The sequence below is a fragment of the Pleurodeles waltl genome, unplaced genomic scaffold (genome assembly GCF_031143425.1).
Source record: "Pleurodeles waltl isolate 20211129_DDA unplaced genomic scaffold, aPleWal1.hap1.20221129 scaffold_107, whole genome shotgun sequence".
Lineage (NCBI taxonomy): Eukaryota > Metazoa > Chordata > Amphibia > Caudata > Salamandridae > Pleurodeles > Pleurodeles waltl.
In genome coordinates, this window is record NW_027149815.1 from 1,279,506 (window position 1) to 1,297,863 (window position 18,358).

An 18,358-nucleotide genomic window follows, 5' to 3' on the forward strand; every position below is an offset into this window, starting at 1 on the left:
AGATTCCCTCTTTCATATCCATGGCCACTCATTGTAGGTGAGTTTTAGCTGGTTCGGCTGCCGAAACATCTACCTTGGTACAATGAAACTGGAAGTCTTCCAAGTGCCTTCATATATTTAGTCAAGGCTTTGGAATGAATTCTGATCTGCAGGTCCTTGTTTATTTCTCTTCCAACATCCCTCAGAAATGACTATGTGGTCAATTTCATTGGAAAGCAGAAGAAGTCTACCCTTCTGTCCTAGCATTTATTTGGAGCTAGGGAAATGTTTCTCAATCAGAGGGGCACATAATGTTTTAACAAGAGAGAAAGCAGCTATGGAAAACAAAAAAGGGGAAACTCCTCCGAGCCGGATTTGAACCAGCGACCTAAGGATTTCTGTTTCTCCACTACAGTCCTCCGCTCTCCCAACTGAGCTATCGGAGGATTAGGCAGTACAGCTTTCCATGCTGCATTCATCTTTCTTTCAATAATGGTTGCGGCGGGAGTGGGGTGGGAGTACTGCAGTCTAATCTTGAAAATCATGAATATGACCTGCAGCTTGCTCTACAAATTGCCACTTCCTAGAGTGCATTCTCAGCTACATCTTATCACCATAAAGGGGGACTGCTTACCTACCTGAATGTGCTGTGCTGGCGTGAAGGAAAGCAGGGGACCTAGAATTAGAAATCCTACAGAAAGGAGTTTTCCTGAAAGGGCATGGGGCCGAGGAATCCACAGCCCTTTGGAAGCATTTCTGGCAAAAGGATGACAGCATGGGAACATGAAGGAAAGGACAGAAAGTTAGGAGAGTCATTACTCCGTACGGAGCATGAAGAACATGCATTTTTAATGCTTCTGTGAAAGGAACTGGAAAAGCAAAACCAGTAGATTAATGGACCATTCAGAAGGGATTAGGATGAAGAAAACATTCTGTTTTTCTTAAACCTTCTGGTAAGAGTCTCTGGTTTAGAGGAAGAATTCAAATAAATGACCAAGACAGCTGTGCCCGTTTTCTATACTAAGAATGCCAAGATAAATCACCACTTTGGTTTCTTATGGAAGCAAGATTATTTTTTTCTATAAACACGGGAAATGAGATAGCCCCATTTCAAAAGGTTTTGCAAGGCGAAGAAAGTGGGGTTCTGGCACCAGCTGCATGACATCTCACTTCCTTACTCATGATGCCAGCCTAGCTATCTGTCAAAAGGCAAGATTAGCATGGCGAAAAGCTGGAGATGCCGGGGATTGAACCCGGGGCCTCATACATGCTAAGCATGCGCTCTACCACTGAGCTACATCCCCACATCCTGTAGAGGGAGACCTTGCTCCACGCATGGAAACCTGGAATTCTATTGAATGTACATTCACCACATATGACACTGGAATGGGAAGCGTCAGGTGTGGAATTCCATATGATTTACAGCTGGATTTTCTAGCACCGTTTTTTATGGAATAAGGTTGACTCTAGAATGAATAATTCCCCACACACAACAGCTAGATGCAATCGAAAAAAGCCAGAGTATTCAAGGCAACTGGTTCAGGATACATCAAAGAAGGATATGGTTGAGTGCTGTTTCCACATCTTGTGAGATGACTTAAGGTACCCCTGCTCTTTTTGCAGGACACACAGCTATGTTACATTAGCATGTAAAGTGTTGAGATCTAGATGCATCTACGGCTAGGGGCGGCATGTTAATTCTGGGTTTTAGTCCATTTCATTCTCAGTTATGTGGAGGAAAAAATGGCACGATCTTTCTTAGAGAGGTGAATGGTATGCCCTGATTTCTTTTGCATGGCTAAATGTATGGGGTGTGGGTTTAAGCACTGGGAAAGAGCAGTCTTCTGACCATTATAACTGCAGACGATTTTAATCCAGGGAGGCAACCGAAGTGTATTGATATTCCAACATGAGAACAGCATTTTTGCTACCTTCCCTCTTCATGGTGTGTAGACGCATTTGTTAGCGGTTTCAAGCAGCCTTCTTAGCGCAGTAGGCAGCGCGTCAGTCTCATAATCTGAAGGTCCTGAGTTCGATCCTCAGAGAGGGCATTGCAGTGTTTCTTTTGTCAAGAGAAACATCTCAGATTTTCTCCAAATCTGTAAACTATTCCTCCACATTGCATCTTGCTCAGTTTTAAGGAGTTGGTGTCTTTGTAGATTCCCTCTTTCATATCCATGGCCACTCATTGTAGGTGAGTTTTAGCTGGTTCGGCTGCCGAAACATCTACCTTGGTACAATGAAACTGGAAGTCTTCCAAGTGCCTTCATATATTTAGTCAAGGCTTTGGAATGAATTCTGATCTGCAGGTCCTTGTTTATTTCTCTTCCAACATCCCTCAGAAATGACTATGTGGTCAATTTCATTGGAAAGCAGAAGAAGTCTACCCTTCTGTCCTAGCATTTATTTGGAGCTAGGGAAATGTTTCTCAATCAGAGGGGCACATAATGTTTTAACAAGAGAGAAAGCAGCTATGGAAAACAAAAAAGGGGAAACTCCTCCGAGCCGGATTTGAACCAGCGACCTAAGGATTTCTGTTTCTCCACTACAGTCCTCCGCTCTCCCAACTGAGCTATCGGAGGATTAGGCAGTACAGCTTTCCATGCTGCATTCATCTTTCTTTCAATAATGGTTGCGGCGGGAGTGGGGTGGGAGTACTGCAGTCTAATCTTGAAAATCATGAATATGACCTGCAGCTTGCTCTACAAATTGCCACTTCCTAGAGTGCATTCTCAGCTACATCTTATCACCATAAAGGGGGACTGCTTACCTACCTGAATGTGCTGTGCTGGCGTGAAGGAAAGCAGGGGACCTAGAATTAGAAATCCTACAGAAAGGAGTTTTCCTGAAAGGGCATGGGGCCGAGGAATCCACAGCCCTTTGGAAGCATTTCTGGCAAAAGGATGACAGCATGGGAACATGAAGGAAAGGACAGAAAGTTAGGAGAGTCATTACTCCGTACGGAGCATGAAGAACATGCATTTTTAATGCTTCTGTGAAAGGAACTGGAAAAGCAAAACCAGTAGATTAATGGACCATTCAGAAGGGATTAGGATGAAGAAAACATTCTGTTTTTCTTAAACCTTCTGGTAAGAGTCTCTGGTTTAGAGGAAGAATTCAAATAAATGACCAAGACAGCTGTGCCCGTTTTCTATACTAAGAATGCCAAGATAAATCACCACTTTGGTTTCTTATGGAAGCAAGATTATTTTTTTCTATAAACACGGGAAATGAGATAGCCCCATTTCAAAAGGTTTTGCAAGGCGAAGAAAGTGGGGTTCTGGCACCAGCTGCATGACATCTCACTTCCTTACTCATGATGCCAGCCTAGCTATCTGTCAAAAGGCAAGATTAGCATGGCGAAAAGCTGGAGATGCCGGGGATTGAACCCGGGGCCTCATACATGCTAAGCATGCGCTCTACCACTGAGCTACATCCCCACATCCTGTAGAGGGAGACCTTGCTCCACGCATGGAAACCTGGAATTCTATTGAATGTACATTCACCACATATGACACTGGAATGGGAAGCGTCAGGTGTGGAATTCCATATGATTTACAGCTGGATTTTCTAGCACCGTTTTTTATGGAATAAGGTTGACTCTAGAATGAATAATTCCCCACACACAACAGCTAGATGCAATCGAAAAAAGCCAGAGTATTCAAGGCAACTGGTTCAGGATACATCAAAGAAGGATATGGTTGAGTGCTGTTTCCACATCTTGTGAGATGACTTAAGGTACCCCTGCTCTTTTTGCAGGACACACAGCTATGTTACATTAGCATGTAAAGTGTTGAGATCTAGATGCATCTACGGCTAGGGGCGGCATGTTAATTCTGGGTTTTAGTCCATTTCATTCTCAGTTATGTGGAGGAAAAAATGGCACGATCTTTCTTAGAGAGGTGAATGGTATGCCCTGATTTCTTTTGCATGGCTAAATGTATGGGGTGTGGGTTTAAGCACTGGGAAAGAGCAGTCTTCTGACCATTATAACTGCAGACGATTTTAATCCAGCGAGGCAACCGAAGTGTATTGATATTCCAACATGAGAACAGCATTTTTGCTACCTTCCCTCTTCATGGTGTGTAGACGCATTTGTTAGCGGTTTCAAGCAGCCTTCTTAGCGCAGTAGGCAGCGCGTCAGTCTCATAATCTGAAGGTCCTGAGTTCGATCCTCAGAGAGGGCATTGCAGTGTTTCTTTTGTCAAGAGAAACATCTCAGATTTTCTCCAAATCTGTAAACTATTCCTCCACATTGCATCTTGCTCAGTTTTAAGGAGTTGGTGTCTTTGTAGATTCCCTCTTTCATATCCATGGCCACTCATTGTAGGTGAGTTTTAGCTGGTTCGGCTGCCGAAACATCTACCTTGGTACAATGAAACTGGAAGTCTTCCAAGTGCCTTCATATATTTAGTCAAGGCTTTGGAATGAATTCTGATCTGCAGGTCCTTGTTTATTTCTCTTCCAACATCCCTCAGAAATGACTATGTGGTCAATTTCATTGGAAAGCAGAAGAAGTCTACCCTTCTGTCCTAGCATTTATTTGGAGCTAGGGAAATGTTTCTCAATCAGAGGGGCACATAATGTTTTAACAAGAGAGAAAGCAGCTATGGAAAACAAAAAAGGGGAAACTCCTCCGAGCCGGATTTGAACCAGCGACCTAAGGATTTCTGTTTCTCCACTACAGTCCTCCGCTCTCCCAACTGAGCTATCGGAGGATTAGGCAGTACAGCTTTCCATGCTGCATTCATCTTTCTTTCAATAATGGTTGCGGCGGGAGTGGGGTGGGAGTACTGCAGTCTAATCTTGAAAATCATGAATATGACCTGCAGCTTGCTCTACAAATTGCCACTTCCTAGAGTGCATTCTCAGCTACATCTTATCACCATAAAGGGGGACTGCTTACCTACCTGAATGTGCTGTGCTGGCGTGAAGGAAAGCAGGGGACCTAGAATTAGAAATCCTACAGAAAGGAGTTTTCCTGAAAGGGCATGGGGCCGAGGAATCCACAGCCCTTTGGAAGCATTTCTGGCAAAAGGATGACAGCATGGGAACATGAAGGAAAGGACAGAAAGTTAGGAGAGTCATTACTCCGTACGGAGCATGAAGAACATGCATTTTTAATGCTTCTGTGAAAGGAACTGGAAAAGCAAAACCAGTAGATTAATGGACCATTCAGAAGGGATTAGGATGAAGAAAACATTCTGTTTTTCTTAAACCTTCTGGTAAGAGTCTCTGGTTTAGAGGAAGAATTCAAATAAATGACCAAGACAGCTGTGCCCGTTTTCTATACTAAGAATGCCAAGATAAATCACCACTTTGGTTTCTTATGGAAGCAAGATTATTTTTTTCTATAAACACGGGAAATGAGATAGCCCCATTTCAAAAGGTTTTGCAAGGCGAAGAAAGTGGGGTTCTGGCACCAGCTGCATGACATCTCACTTCCTTACTCATGATGCCAGCCTAGCTATCTGTCAAAAGGCAAGATTAGCATGGCGAAAAGCTGGAGATGCCGGGGATTGAACCCGGGGCCTCATACATGCTAAGCATGCGCTCTACCACTGAGCTACATCCCCACATCCTGTAGAGGGAGACCTTGCTCCACGCATGGAAACCTGGAATTCTATTGAATGTACATTCACCACATATGACACTGGAATGGGAAGCGTCAGGTGTGGAATTCCATATGATTTACAGCTGGATTTTCTAGCACCGTTTTTTATGGAATAAGGTTGACTCTAGAATGAATAATTCCCCACACACAACAGCTAGATGCAATCGAAAAAAGCCAGAGTATTCAAGGCAACTGGTTCAGGATACATCAAAGAAGGATATGGTTGAGTGCTGTTTCCACATCTTGTGAGATGACTTAAGGTACCCCTGCTCTTTTTGCAGGACACACAGCTATGTTACATTAGCATGTAAAGTGTTGAGATCTAGATGCATCTACGGCTAGGGGCGGCATGTTAATTCTGGGTTTTAGTCCATTTCATTCTCAGTTATGTGGAGGAAAAAATGGCACGATCTTTCTTAGAGAGGTGAATGGTATGCCCTGATTTCTTTTGCATGGCTAAATGTATGGGGTGTGGGTTTAAGCACTGGGAAAGAGCAGTCTTCTGACCATTATAACTGCAGACGATTTTAATCCAGCGAGGCAACCGAAGTGTATTGATATTCCAACATGAGAACAGCATTTTTGCTACCTTCCCTCTTCATGGTGTGTAGACGCATTTGTTAGCGGTTTCAAGCAGCCTTCTTAGCGCAGTAGGCAGCGCGTCAGTCTCATAATCTGAAGGTCCTGAGTTCGATCCTCAGAGAGGGCATTGCAGTGTTTCTTTTGTCAAGAGAAACATCTCAGATTTTCTCCAAATCTGTAAACTATTCCTCCACATTGCATCTTGCTCAGTTTTAAGGAGTTGGTGTCTTTGTAGATTCCCTCTTTCATATCCATGGCCACTCATTGTAGGTGAGTTTTAGCTGGTTCGGCTGCCGAAACATCTACCTTGGTACAATGAAACTGGAAGTCTTCCAAGTGCCTTCATATATTTAGTCAAGGCTTTGGAATGAATTCTGATCTGCAGGTCCTTGTTTATTTCTCTTCCAACATCCCTCAGAAATGACTATGTGGTCAATTTCATTGGAAAGCAGAAGAAGTCTACCCTTCTGTCCTAGCATTTATTTGGAGCTAGGGAAATGTTTCTCAATCAGAGGGGCACATAATGTTTTAACAAGAGAGAAAGCAGCTATGGAAAACAAAAAAGGGGAAACTCCTCCGAGCCGGATTTGAACCAGCGACCTAAGGATTTCTGTTTCTCCACTACAGTCCTCCGCTCTCCCAACTGAGCTATCGGAGGATTAGGCAGTACAGCTTTCCATGCTGCATTCATCTTTCTTTCAATAATGGTTGCGGCGGGAGTGGGGTGGGAGTACTGCAGTCTAATCTTGAAAATCATGAATATGACCTGCAGCTTGCTCTACAAATTGCCACTTCCTAGAGTGCATTCTCAGCTACATCTTATCACCATAAAGGGGGACTGCTTACCTACCTGAATGTGCTGTGCTGGCGTGAAGGAAAGCAGGGGACCTAGAATTAGAAATCCTACAGAAAGGAGTTTTCCTGAAAGGGCATGGGGCCGAGGAATCCACAGCCCTTTGGAAGCATTTCTGGCAAAAGGATGACAGCATGGGAACATGAAGGAAAGGACAGAAAGTTAGGAGAGTCATTACTCCGTACGGAGCATGAAGAACATGCATTTTTAATGCTTCTGTGAAAGGAACTGGAAAAGCAAAACCAGTAGATTAATGGACCATTCAGAAGGGATTAGGATGAAGAAAACATTCTGTTTTTCTTAAACCTTCTGGTAAGAGTCTCTGGTTTAGAGGAAGAATTCAAATAAATGACCAAGACAGCTGTGCCCGTTTTCTATACTAAGAATGCCAAGATAAATCACCACTTTGGTTTCTTATGGAAGCAAGATTATTTTTTTCTATAAACACGGGAAATGAGATAGCCCCATTTCAAAAGGTTTTGCAAGGCGAAGAAAGTGGGGTTCTGGCACCAGCTGCATGACATCTCACTTCCTTACTCATGATGCCAGCCTAGCTATCTGTCAAAAGGCAAGATTAGCATGGCGAAAAGCTGGAGATGCCGGGGATTGAACCCGGGGCCTCATACATGCTAAGCATGCGCTCTACCACTGAGCTACATCCCCACATCCTGTAGAGGGAGACCTTGCTCCACGCATGGAAACCTGGAATTCTATTGAATGTACATTCACCACATATGACACTGGAATGGGAAGCGTCAGGTGTGGAATTCCATATGATTTACAGCTGGATTTTCTAGCACCGTTTTTTATGGAATAAGGTTGACTCTAGAATGAATAATTCCCCACACACAACAGCTAGATGCAATCGAAAAAAGCCAGAGTATTCAAGGCAACTGGTTCAGGATACATCAAAGAAGGATATGGTTGAGTGCTGTTTCCACATCTTGTGAGATGACTTAAGGTACCCCTGCTCTTTTTGCAGGACACACAGCTATGTTACATTAGCATGTAAAGTGTTGAGATCTAGATGCATCTACGGCTAGGGGCGGCATGTTAATTCTGGGTTTTAGTCCATTTCATTCTCAGTTATGTGGAGGAAAAAATGGCACGATCTTTCTTAGAGAGGTGAATGGTATGCCCTGATTTCTTTTGCATGGCTAAATGTATGGGGTGTGGGTTTAAGCACTGGGAAAGAGCAGTCTTCTGACCATTATAACTGCAGACGATTTTAATCCAGCGAGGCAACCGAAGTGTATTGATATTCCAACATGAGAACAGCATTTTTGCTACCTTCCCTCTTCATGGTGTGTAGACGCATTTGTTAGCGGTTTCAAGCAGCCTTCTTAGCGCAGTAGGCAGCGCGTCAGTCTCATAATCTGAAGGTCCTGAGTTCGATCCTCAGAGAGGGCATTGCAGTGTTTCTTTTGTCAAGAGAAACATCTCAGATTTTCTCCAAATCTGTAAACTATTCCTCCACATTGCATCTTGCTCAGTTTTAAGGAGTTGGTGTCTTTGTAGATTCCCTCTTTCATATCCATGGCCACTCATTGTAGGTGAGTTTTAGCTGGTTCGGCTGCCGAAACATCTACCTTGGTACAATGAAACTGGAAGTCTTCCAAGTGCCTTCATATATTTAGTCAAGGCTTTGGAATGAATTCTGATCTGCAGGTCCTTGTTTATTTCTCTTCCAACATCCCTCAGAAATGACTATGTGGTCAATTTCATTGGAAAGCAGAAGAAGTCTACCCTTCTGTCCTAGCATTTATTTGGAGCTAGGGAAATGTTTCTCAATCAGAGGGGCACATAATGTTTTAACAAGAGAGAAAGCAGCTATGGAAAACAAAAAAGGGGAAACTCCTCCGAGCCGGATTTGAACCAGCGACCTAAGGATTTCTGTTTCTCCACTACAGTCCTCCGCTCTCCCAACTGAGCTATCGGAGGATTAGGCAGTACAGCTTTCCATGCTGCATTCATCTTTCTTTCAATAATGGTTGCGGCGGGAGTGGGGTGGGAGTACTGCAGTCTAATCTTGAAAATCATGAATATGACCTGCAGCTTGCTCTACAAATTGCCACTTCCTAGAGTGCATTCTCAGCTACATCTTATCACCATAAAGGGGGACTGCTTACCTACCTGAATGTGCTGTGCTGGCGTGAAGGAAAGCAGGGGACCTAGAATTAGAAATCCTACAGAAAGGAGTTTTCCTGAAAGGGCATGGGGCCGAGGAATCCACAGCCCTTTGGAAGCATTTCTGGCAAAAGGATGACAGCATGGGAACATGAAGGAAAGGACAGAAAGTTAGGAGAGTCATTACTCCGTACGGAGCATGAAGAACATGCATTTTTAATGCTTCTGTGAAAGGAACTGGAAAAGCAAAACCAGTAGATTAATGGACCATTCAGAAGGGATTAGGATGAAGAAAACATTCTGTTTTTCTTAAACCTTCTGGTAAGAGTCTCTGGTTTAGAGGAAGAATTCAAATAAATGACCAAGACAGCTGTGCCCGTTTTCTATACTAAGAATGCCAAGATAAATCACCACTTTGGTTTCTTATGGAAGCAAGATTATTTTTTTCTATAAACACGGGAAATGAGATAGCCCCATTTCAAAAGGTTTTGCAAGGCGAAGAAAGTGGGGTTCTGGCACCAGCTGCATGACATCTCACTTCCTTACTCATGATGCCAGCCTAGCTATCTGTCAAAAGGCAAGATTAGCATGGCGAAAAGCTGGAGATGCCGGGGATTGAACCCGGGGCCTCATACATGCTAAGCATGCGCTCTACCACTGAGCTACATCCCCACATCCTGTAGAGGGAGACCTTGCTCCACGCATGGAAACCTGGAATTCTATTGAATGTACATTCACCACATATGACACTGGAATGGGAAGCGTCAGGTGTGGAATTCCATATGATTTACAGCTGGATTTTCTAGCACCGTTTTTTATGGAATAAGGTTGACTCTAGAATGAATAATTCCCCACACACAACAGCTAGATGCAATCGAAAAAAGCCAGAGTATTCAAGGCAACTGGTTCAGGATACATCAAAGAAGGATATGGTTGAGTGCTGTTTCCACATCTTGTGAGATGACTTAAGGTACCCCTGCTCTTTTTGCAGGACACACAGCTATGTTACATTAGCATGTACAGTGTTGAGATCTAGATGCATCTACGGCTAGGGGCGGCATGTTAATTCTGGGTTTTAGTCCATTTCATTCTCAGTTATGTGGAGGAAAAAATGGCACGATCTTTCTTAGAGAGGTGAATGGTATGCCCTGATTTCTTTTGCATGGCTAAATGTATGGGGTGTGGGTTTAAGCACTGGGAAAGAGCAGTCTTCTGACCATTATAACTGCAGACGATTTTAATCCAGGGAGGCAACCGAAGTGTATTGATATTCCAACATGAGAACAGCATTTTTGCTACCTTCCCTCTTCATGGTGTGTAGACGCATTTGTTAGCGGTTTCAAGCAGCCTTCTTAGCGCAGTAGGCAGCGCGTCAGTCTCATAATCTGAAGGTCCTGAGTTCGATCCTCAGAGAGGGCATTGCAGTGTTTCTTTTGTCAAGAGAAACATCTCAGATTTTCTCCAAATCTGTAAACTATTCCTCCACATTGCATCTTGCTCAGTTTTAAGGAGTTGGTGTCTTTGTAGATTCCCTCTTTCATATCCATGGCCACTCATTGTAGGTGAGTTTTAGCTGGTTCGGCTGCCGAAACATCTACCTTGGTACAATGAAACTGGAAGTCTTCCAAGTGCCTTCATATATTTAGTCAAGGCTTTGGAATGAATTCTGATCTGCAGGTCCTTGTTTATTTCTCTTCCAACATCCCTCAGAAATGACTATGTGGTCAATTTCATTGGAAAGCAGAAGAAGTCTACCCTTCTGTCCTAGCATTTATTTGGAGCTAGGGAAATGTTTCTCAATCAGAGGGGCACATAATGTTTTAACAAGAGAGAAAGCAGCTATGGAAAACAAAAAAGGGGAAACTCCTCCGAGCCGGATTTGAACCAGCGACCTAAGGATTTCTGTTTCTCCACTACAGTCCTCCGCTCTCCCAACTGAGCTATCGGAGGATTAGGCAGTACAGCTTTCCATGCTGCATTCATCTTTCTTTCAATAATGGTTGCGGCGGGAGTGGGGTGGGAGTACTGCAGTCTAATCTTGAAAATCATGAATATGACCTGCAGCTTGCTCTACAAATTGCCACTTCCTAGAGTGCATTCTCAGCTACATCTTATCACCATAAAGGGGGACTGCTTACCTACCTGAATGTGCTGTGCTGGCGTGAAGGAAAGCAGGGGACCTAGAATTAGAAATCCTACAGAAAGGAGTTTTCCTGAAAGGGCATGGGGCCGAGGAATCCACAGCCCTTTGGAAGCATTTCTGGCAAAAGGATGACAGCATGGGAACATGAAGGAAAGGACAGAAAGTTAGGAGAGTCATTACTCCGTACGGAGCATGAAGAACATGCATTTTTAATGCTTCTGTGAAAGGAACTGGAAAAGCAAAACCAGTAGATTAATGGACCATTCAGAAGGGATTAGGATGAAGAAAACATTCTGTTTTTCTTAAACCTTCTGGTAAGAGTCTCTGGTTTAGAGGAAGAATTCAAATAAATGACCAAGACAGCTGTGCCCGTTTTCTATACTAAGAATGCCAAGATAAATCACCACTTTGGTTTCTTATGGAAGCAAGATTATTTTTTTCTATAAACACGGGAAATGAGATAGCCCCATTTCAAAAGGTTTTGCAAGGCGAAGAAAGTGGGGTTCTGGCACCAGCTGCATGACATCTCACTTCCTTACTCATGATGCCAGCCTAGCTATCTGTCAAAAGGCAAGATTAGCATGGCGAAAAGCTGGAGATGCCGGGGATTGAACCCGGGGCCTCATACATGCTAAGCATGCGCTCTACCACTGAGCTACATCCCCACATCCTGTAGAGGGAGACCTTGCTCCACGCATGGAAACCTGGAATTCTATTGAATGTACATTCACCACATATGACACTGGAATGGGAAGCGTCAGGTGTGGAATTCCATATGATTTACAGCTGGATTTTCTAGCACCGTTTTTTATGGAATAAGGTTGACTCTAGAATGAATAATTCCCCACACACAACAGCTAGATGCAATCGAAAAAAGCCAGAGTATTCAAGGCAACTGGTTCAGGATACATCAAAGAAGGATATGGTTGAGTGCTGTTTCCACATCTTGTGAGATGACTTAAGGTACCCCTGCTCTTTTTGCAGGACACACAGCTATGTTACATTAGCATGTAAAGTGTTGAGATCTAGATGCATCTACGGCTAGGGGCGGCATGTTAATTCTGGGTTTTAGTCCATTTCATTCTCAGTTATGTGGAGGAAAAAATGGCACGATCTTTCTTAGAGAGGTGAATGGTATGCCCTGATTTCTTTTGCATGGCTAAATGTATGGGGTGTGGGTTTAAGCACTGGGAAAGAGCAGTCTTCTGACCATTATAACTGCAGACGATTTTAATCCAGCGAGGCAACCGAAGTGTATTGATATTCCAACATGAGAACAGCATTTTTGCTACCTTCCCTCTTCATGGTGTGTAGACGCATTTGTTAGCGGTTTCAAGCAGCCTTCTTAGCGCAGTAGGCAGCGCGTCAGTCTCATAATCTGAAGGTCCTGAGTTCGATCCTCAGAGAGGGCATTGCAGTGTTTCTTTTGTCAAGAGAAACATCTCAGATTTTCTCCAAATCTGTAAACTATTCCTCCACATTGCATCTTGCTCAGTTTTAAGGAGTTGGTGTCTTTGTAGATTCCCTCTTTCATATCCATGGCCACTCATTGTAGGTGAGTTTTAGCTGGTTCGGCTGCCGAAACATCTACCTTGGTACAATGAAACTGGAAGTCTTCCAAGTGCCTTCATATATTTAGTCAAGGCTTTGGAATGAATTCTGATCTGCAGGTCCTTGTTTATTTCTCTTCCAACATCCCTCAGAAATGACTATGTGGTCAATTTCATTGGAAAGCAGAAGAAGTCTACCCTTCTGTCCTAGCATTTATTTGGAGCTAGGGAAATGTTTCTCAATCAGAGGGGCACATAATGTTTTAACAAGAGAGAAAGCAGCTATGGAAAACAAAAAAGGGGAAACTCCTCCGAGCCGGATTTGAACCAGCGACCTAAGGATTTCTGTTTCTCCACTACAGTCCTCCGCTCTCCCAACTGAGCTATCGGAGGATTAGGCAGTACAGCTTTCCATGCTGCATTCATCTTTCTTTCAATAATGGTTGCGGCGGGAGTGGGGTGGGAGTACTGCAGTCTAATCTTGAAAATCATGAATATGACCTGCAGCTTGCTCTACAAATTGCCACTTCCTAGAGTGCATTCTCAGCTACATCTTATCACCATAAAGGGGGACTGCTTACCTACCTGAATGTGCTGTGCTGGCGTGAAGGAAAGCAGGGGACCTAGAATTAGAAATCCTACAGAAAGGAGTTTTCCTGAAAGGGCATGGGGCCGAGGAATCCACAGCCCTTTGGAAGCATTTCTGGCAAAAGGATGACAGCATGGGAACATGAAGGAAAGGACAGAAAGTTAGGAGAGTCATTACTCCGTACGGAGCATGAAGAACATGCATTTTTAATGCTTCTGTGAAAGGAACTGGAAAAGCAAAACCAGTAGATTAATGGACCATTCAGAAGGGATTAGGATGAAGAAAACATTCTGTTTTTCTTAAACCTTCTGGTAAGAGTCTCTGGTTTAGAGGAAGAATTCAAATAAATGACCAAGACAGCTGTGCCCGTTTTCTATACTAAGAATGCCAAGATAAATCACCACTTTGGTTTCTTATGGAAGCAAGATTATTTTTTTCTATAAACACGGGAAATGAGATAGCCCCATTTCAAAAGGTTTTGCAAGGCGAAGAAAGTGGGGTTCTGGCACCAGCTGCATGACATCTCACTTCCTTACTGATGATGCCAGCCTAGCTATCTGTCAAAAGGCAAGATTAGCATGGCGAAAAGCTGGAGATGCCGGGGATTGAACCCGGGGCCTCATACATGCTAAGCATGCGCTCTACCACTGAGCTACATCCCCACATCCTGTAGAGGGAGACCTTGCTCCACGCATGGAAACCTGGAATTCTATTGAATGTACATTCACCACATATGACACTGGAATGGGAAGCGTCAGGTGTGGAATTCCATATGATTTACAGCTGGATTTTCTAGCACCGTTTTTTATGGAATAAGGTTGACTCTAGAATGAATAATTCCCCACACACAACAGCTAGATGCAATCGAAAAAAGCCAGAGTATTCAAGGCAACTGGTTCAGGATACATCAAAGAAGGATATGGTTGAGTGCTGTTTCCACATCTTGTGAGATGACTTAAGGTACCCCTGCTCTTTTTGCAGGACACACAGCTATGTTACATTAGCATGTACAGTGTTGAGATCTAGATGCATCTACGGCTAGGGGCGGCATGTTAATTCTGGGTTTTAGTCCATTTCATTCTCAGTTATGTGGAGGAAAAAATGGCACGATCTTTCTTAGAGAGGTGAATGGTATGCCCTGATTTCTTTTGCATGGCTAAATGTATGGGGTGTGGGTTTAAGCACTGGGAAAGAGCAGTCTTCTGACCATTATAACTGCAGACGATTTTAATCCAGGGAGGCAACCGAAGTGTATTGATATTCCAACATGAGAACAGCATTTTTGCTACCTTCCCTCTTCATGGTGTGTAGACGCATTTGTTAGCGGTTTCAAGCAGCCTTCTTAGCGCAGTAGGCAGCGCGTCAGTCTCATAATCTGAAGGTCCTGAGTTCGATCCTCAGAGAGGGCATTGCAGTGTTTCTTTTGTCAAGAGAAACATCTCAGATTTTCTCCAAATCTGTAAACTATTCCTCCACATTGCATCTTGCTCAGTTTTAAGGAGTTGGTGTCTTTGTAGATTCCCTCTTTCATATCCATGGCCACTCATTGTAGGTGAGTTTTAGCTGGTTCGGCTGCCGAAACATCTACCTTGGTACAATGAAACTGGAAGTCTTCCAAGTGCCTTCATATATTTAGTCAAGGCTTTGGAATGAATTCTGATCTGCAGGTCCTTGTTTATTTCTCTTCCAACATCCCTCAGAAATGACTATGTGGTCAATTTCATTGGAAAGCAGAAGAAGTCTACCCTTCTGTCCTAGCATTTATTTGGAGCTAGGGAAATGTTTCTCAATCAGAGGGGCACATAATGTTTTAACAAGAGAGAAAGCAGCTATGGAAAACAAAAAAGGGGAAACTCCTCCGAGCCGGATTTGAACCAGCGACCTAAGGATTTCTGTTTCTCCACTACAGTCCTCCGCTCTCCCAACTGAGCTATCGGAGGATTAGGCAGTACAGCTTTCCATGCTGCATTCATCTTTCTTTCAATAATGGTTGCGGCGGGAGTGGGGTGGGAGTACTGCAGTCTAATCTTGAAAATCATGAATATGACCTGCAGCTTGCTCTACAAATTGCCACTTCCTAGAGTGCATTCTCAGCTACATCTTATCACCATAAAGGGGGACTGCTTACCTACCTGAATGTGCTGTGCTGGCGTGAAGGAAAGCAGGGGACCTAGAATTAGAAATCCTACAGAAAGGAGTTTTCCTGAAAGGGCATGGGGCCGAGGAATCCACAGCCCTTTGGAAGCATTTCTGGCAAAAGGATGACAGCATGGGAACATGAAGGAAAGGACAGAAAGTTAGGAGAGTCATTACTCCGTACGGAGCATGAAGAACATGCATTTTTAATGCTTCTGTGAAAGGAACTGGAAAAGCAAAACCAGTAGATTAATGGACCATTCAGAAGGGATTAGGATGAAGAAAACATTCTGTTTTTCTTAAACCTTCTGGTAAGAGTCTCTGGTTTAGAGGAAGAATTCAAATAAATGACCAAGACAGCTGTGCCCGTTTTCTATACTAAGAATGCCAAGATAAATCACCACTTTGGTTTCTTATGGAAGCAAGATTATTTTTTTCTATAAACACGGGAAATGAGATAGCCCCATTTCAAAAGGTTTTGCAAGGCGAAGAAAGTGGGGTTCTGGCACCAGCTGCATGACATCTCACTTCCTTACTCATGATGCCAGCCTAGCTATCTGTCAAAAGGCAAGATTAGCATGGCGAAAAGCTGGAGATGCCGGGGATTGAACCCGGGGCCTCATACATGCTAAGCATGCGCTCTACCACTGAGCTACATCCCCACATCCTGTAGAGGGAGACCTTGCTCCACGCATGGAAACCTGGAATTCTATTGAATGTACATTCACCACATATGACACTGGAATGGGAAGCGTCAGGTGTGGAATTCCATATGATTTACAGCTGGATTTTCTAGCACCGTTTTTTATGGAATAAGGTTGACTCTAGAATGAATAATTCCCCACACACAACAGCTAGATGCAATCGAAAAAAGCCAGAGTATTCAAGGCAACTGGTTCAGGATACATCAAAGAAGGATATGGTTGAGTGCTGTTTCCACATCTTGTGAGATGACTTAAGGTACCCCTGCTCTTTTTGCAGGACACACAGCTATGTTACATTAGCATGTACAGTGTTGAGATCTAGATGCATCTACGGCTAGGGGCGGCATGTTAATTCTGGGTTTTAGTCCATTTCATTCTCAGTTATGTGGAGGAAAAAATGGCACGATCTTTCTTAGAGAGGTGAATGGTATGCCCTGATTTCTTTTGCATGGCTAAATGTATGGGGTGTGGGTTTAAGCACTGGGAAAGAGCAGTCTTCTGACCATTATAACTGCAGACGATTTTAATCCAGGGAGGCAACCGAAGTGTATTGATATTCCAACATGAGAACAGCATTTTTGCTACCTTCCCTCTTCATGGTGTGTAGACGCATTTGTTAGCGGTTTCAAGCAGCCTTCTTAGCGCAGTAGGCAGCGCGTCAGTCTCATAATCTGAAGGTCCTGAGTTCGATCCTCAGAGAGGGCATTGCAGTGTTTCTTTTGTCAAGAGAAACATCTCAGATTTTCTCCAAATCTGTAAACTATTCCTCCACATTGCATCTTGCTCAGTTTTAAGGAGTTGGTGTCTTTGTAGATTCCCTCTTTCATATCCATGGCCACTCATTGTAGGTGAGTTTTAGCTGGTTCGGCTGCCGAAACATCTACCTTGGTACAATGAAACTGGAAGTCTTCCAAGTGCCTTCATATATTTAGTCAAGGCTTTGGAATGAATTCTGATCTGCAGGTCCTTGTTTATTTCTCTTCCAACATCCCTCAGAAATGACTATGTGGTCAATTTCATTGGAAAGCAGAAGAAGTCTACCCTTCTGTCCTAGCATTTATTTGGAGCTAGGGAAATGTTTCTCAATCAGAGGGGCACATAATGTTTTAACAAGAGAGAAAGCAGCTATGGAAAACAAAAAAGGGGAAACTCCTCCGAGCCGGATTTGAACCAGCGACCTAAGGATTTCTGTTTCTCCACTACAGTCCTCCGCTCTCCCAACTGAGCTATCGGAGGATTAGGCAGTACAGCTTTCCATGCTGCATTCATCTTTCTTTCAATAATGGTTGCGGCGGGAGTGGGGTGGGAGTACTGCAGTCTAATCTTGAAAATCATGAATATGACCTGCAGCTTGCTCTACAAATTGCCACTTCCTAGAGTGCATTCTCAGCTACATCTTATCACCATAAAGGGGGACTGCTTACCTACCTGAATGTGCTGTGCTGGCGTGAAGGAAAGCAGGGGACCTAGAATTAGAAATCCTACAGAAAGGAGTTTTCCTGAAAGGGCATGGGGCCGAGGAATCCACAGCCCTTTGGAAGCATTTCTGGCAAAAGGATGACAGCATGGGAACATGAAGGAAAGGACAGAAAGTTAGGAGAGTCATTACTCCGTACGGAGCATGAAGAACATGCATTTTTAATGCTTCTGTGAAAGGAACTGGAAAAGCAAAACCAGTAGATTAATGGACCATTCAGAAGGGATTAGGATGAAGAAAACATTCTGTTTTTCTTAAACCTTCTGGTAAGAGTCTCTGGTTTAGAGGAAGAATTCAAATAAATGACCAAGACAGCTGTGCCCGTTTTCTATACTAAGAATGCCAAGATAAATCACCACTTTGGTTTCTTATGGAAGCAAGATTATTTTTTTCTATAAACACGGGAAATGAGATAGCCCCATTTCAAAAGGTTTTGCAAGGCGAAGAAAGTGGGGTTCTGGCACCAGCTGCATGACATCTCACTTCCTTACTCATGATGCCAGCCTAGCTATCTGTCAAAAGGCAAGATTAGCATGGCGAAAAGCTGGAGATGCCGGGGATTGAACCCGGGGCCTCATACATGCTAAGCATGCGCTCTACCACT

At 43.6% G+C, this 18,358-nt stretch overlaps 16 non-coding genes across 16 annotated transcripts; 8 read left to right on the forward strand and 8 right to left on the reverse strand.

Moving 5' to 3' along the window:
• Positions 1 to 1,211: 1,211 nt before the first annotated feature.
• TRNAA-AGC (transfer RNA alanine (anticodon AGC)) lies at positions 1,212 to 1,283 on the reverse strand. Its single transcript has one exon. It is a non-coding gene; the product is annotated as a tRNA-Ala (tRNA).
• A 674-nt stretch (positions 1,284 to 1,957) lies between these two features.
• Positions 1,958 to 2,030, forward strand: TRNAM-CAU (transfer RNA methionine (anticodon CAU)). Its single transcript has one exon. It is a non-coding gene; the product is annotated as a tRNA-Met (tRNA).
• A 1,317-nt stretch (positions 2,031 to 3,347) lies between these two features.
• On the reverse strand, positions 3,348 to 3,419 carry TRNAA-AGC (transfer RNA alanine (anticodon AGC)). The gene has a single exon. It is a non-coding gene; the product is annotated as a tRNA-Ala (tRNA).
• A 674-nt stretch (positions 3,420 to 4,093) lies between these two features.
• TRNAM-CAU (transfer RNA methionine (anticodon CAU)) lies at positions 4,094 to 4,166 on the forward strand. The gene has a single exon. It is a non-coding gene; the product is annotated as a tRNA-Met (tRNA).
• Positions 4,167 to 5,483: 1,317 nt separating this feature from the next.
• On the reverse strand, positions 5,484 to 5,555 carry TRNAA-AGC (transfer RNA alanine (anticodon AGC)). The gene has a single exon. It is a non-coding gene; the product is annotated as a tRNA-Ala (tRNA).
• A 674-nt stretch (positions 5,556 to 6,229) lies between these two features.
• On the forward strand, positions 6,230 to 6,302 carry TRNAM-CAU (transfer RNA methionine (anticodon CAU)). Its single transcript has one exon. It is a non-coding gene; the product is annotated as a tRNA-Met (tRNA).
• Positions 6,303 to 7,619: 1,317 nt separating this feature from the next.
• On the reverse strand, positions 7,620 to 7,691 carry TRNAA-AGC (transfer RNA alanine (anticodon AGC)). The gene has a single exon. It is a non-coding gene; the product is annotated as a tRNA-Ala (tRNA).
• A 674-nt stretch (positions 7,692 to 8,365) lies between these two features.
• On the forward strand, positions 8,366 to 8,438 carry TRNAM-CAU (transfer RNA methionine (anticodon CAU)). The gene has a single exon. It is a non-coding gene; the product is annotated as a tRNA-Met (tRNA).
• A 1,317-nt stretch (positions 8,439 to 9,755) lies between these two features.
• Positions 9,756 to 9,827, reverse strand: TRNAA-AGC (transfer RNA alanine (anticodon AGC)). The gene has a single exon. It is a non-coding gene; the product is annotated as a tRNA-Ala (tRNA).
• A 674-nt stretch (positions 9,828 to 10,501) lies between these two features.
• On the forward strand, positions 10,502 to 10,574 carry TRNAM-CAU (transfer RNA methionine (anticodon CAU)). Its single transcript has one exon. It is a non-coding gene; the product is annotated as a tRNA-Met (tRNA).
• Positions 10,575 to 11,891: 1,317 nt separating this feature from the next.
• On the reverse strand, positions 11,892 to 11,963 carry TRNAA-AGC (transfer RNA alanine (anticodon AGC)). The gene has a single exon. It is a non-coding gene; the product is annotated as a tRNA-Ala (tRNA).
• A 674-nt stretch (positions 11,964 to 12,637) lies between these two features.
• On the forward strand, positions 12,638 to 12,710 carry TRNAM-CAU (transfer RNA methionine (anticodon CAU)). The gene has a single exon. It is a non-coding gene; the product is annotated as a tRNA-Met (tRNA).
• Positions 12,711 to 14,027: 1,317 nt separating this feature from the next.
• TRNAA-AGC (transfer RNA alanine (anticodon AGC)) lies at positions 14,028 to 14,099 on the reverse strand. Its single transcript has one exon. It is a non-coding gene; the product is annotated as a tRNA-Ala (tRNA).
• A 674-nt stretch (positions 14,100 to 14,773) lies between these two features.
• Positions 14,774 to 14,846, forward strand: TRNAM-CAU (transfer RNA methionine (anticodon CAU)). Its single transcript has one exon. It is a non-coding gene; the product is annotated as a tRNA-Met (tRNA).
• Positions 14,847 to 16,163: 1,317 nt separating this feature from the next.
• Positions 16,164 to 16,235, reverse strand: TRNAA-AGC (transfer RNA alanine (anticodon AGC)). Its single transcript has one exon. It is a non-coding gene; the product is annotated as a tRNA-Ala (tRNA).
• Positions 16,236 to 16,909: 674 nt separating this feature from the next.
• Positions 16,910 to 16,982, forward strand: TRNAM-CAU (transfer RNA methionine (anticodon CAU)). The gene has a single exon. It is a non-coding gene; the product is annotated as a tRNA-Met (tRNA).
• Positions 16,983 to 18,358: the final 1,376 nt, after the last annotated feature.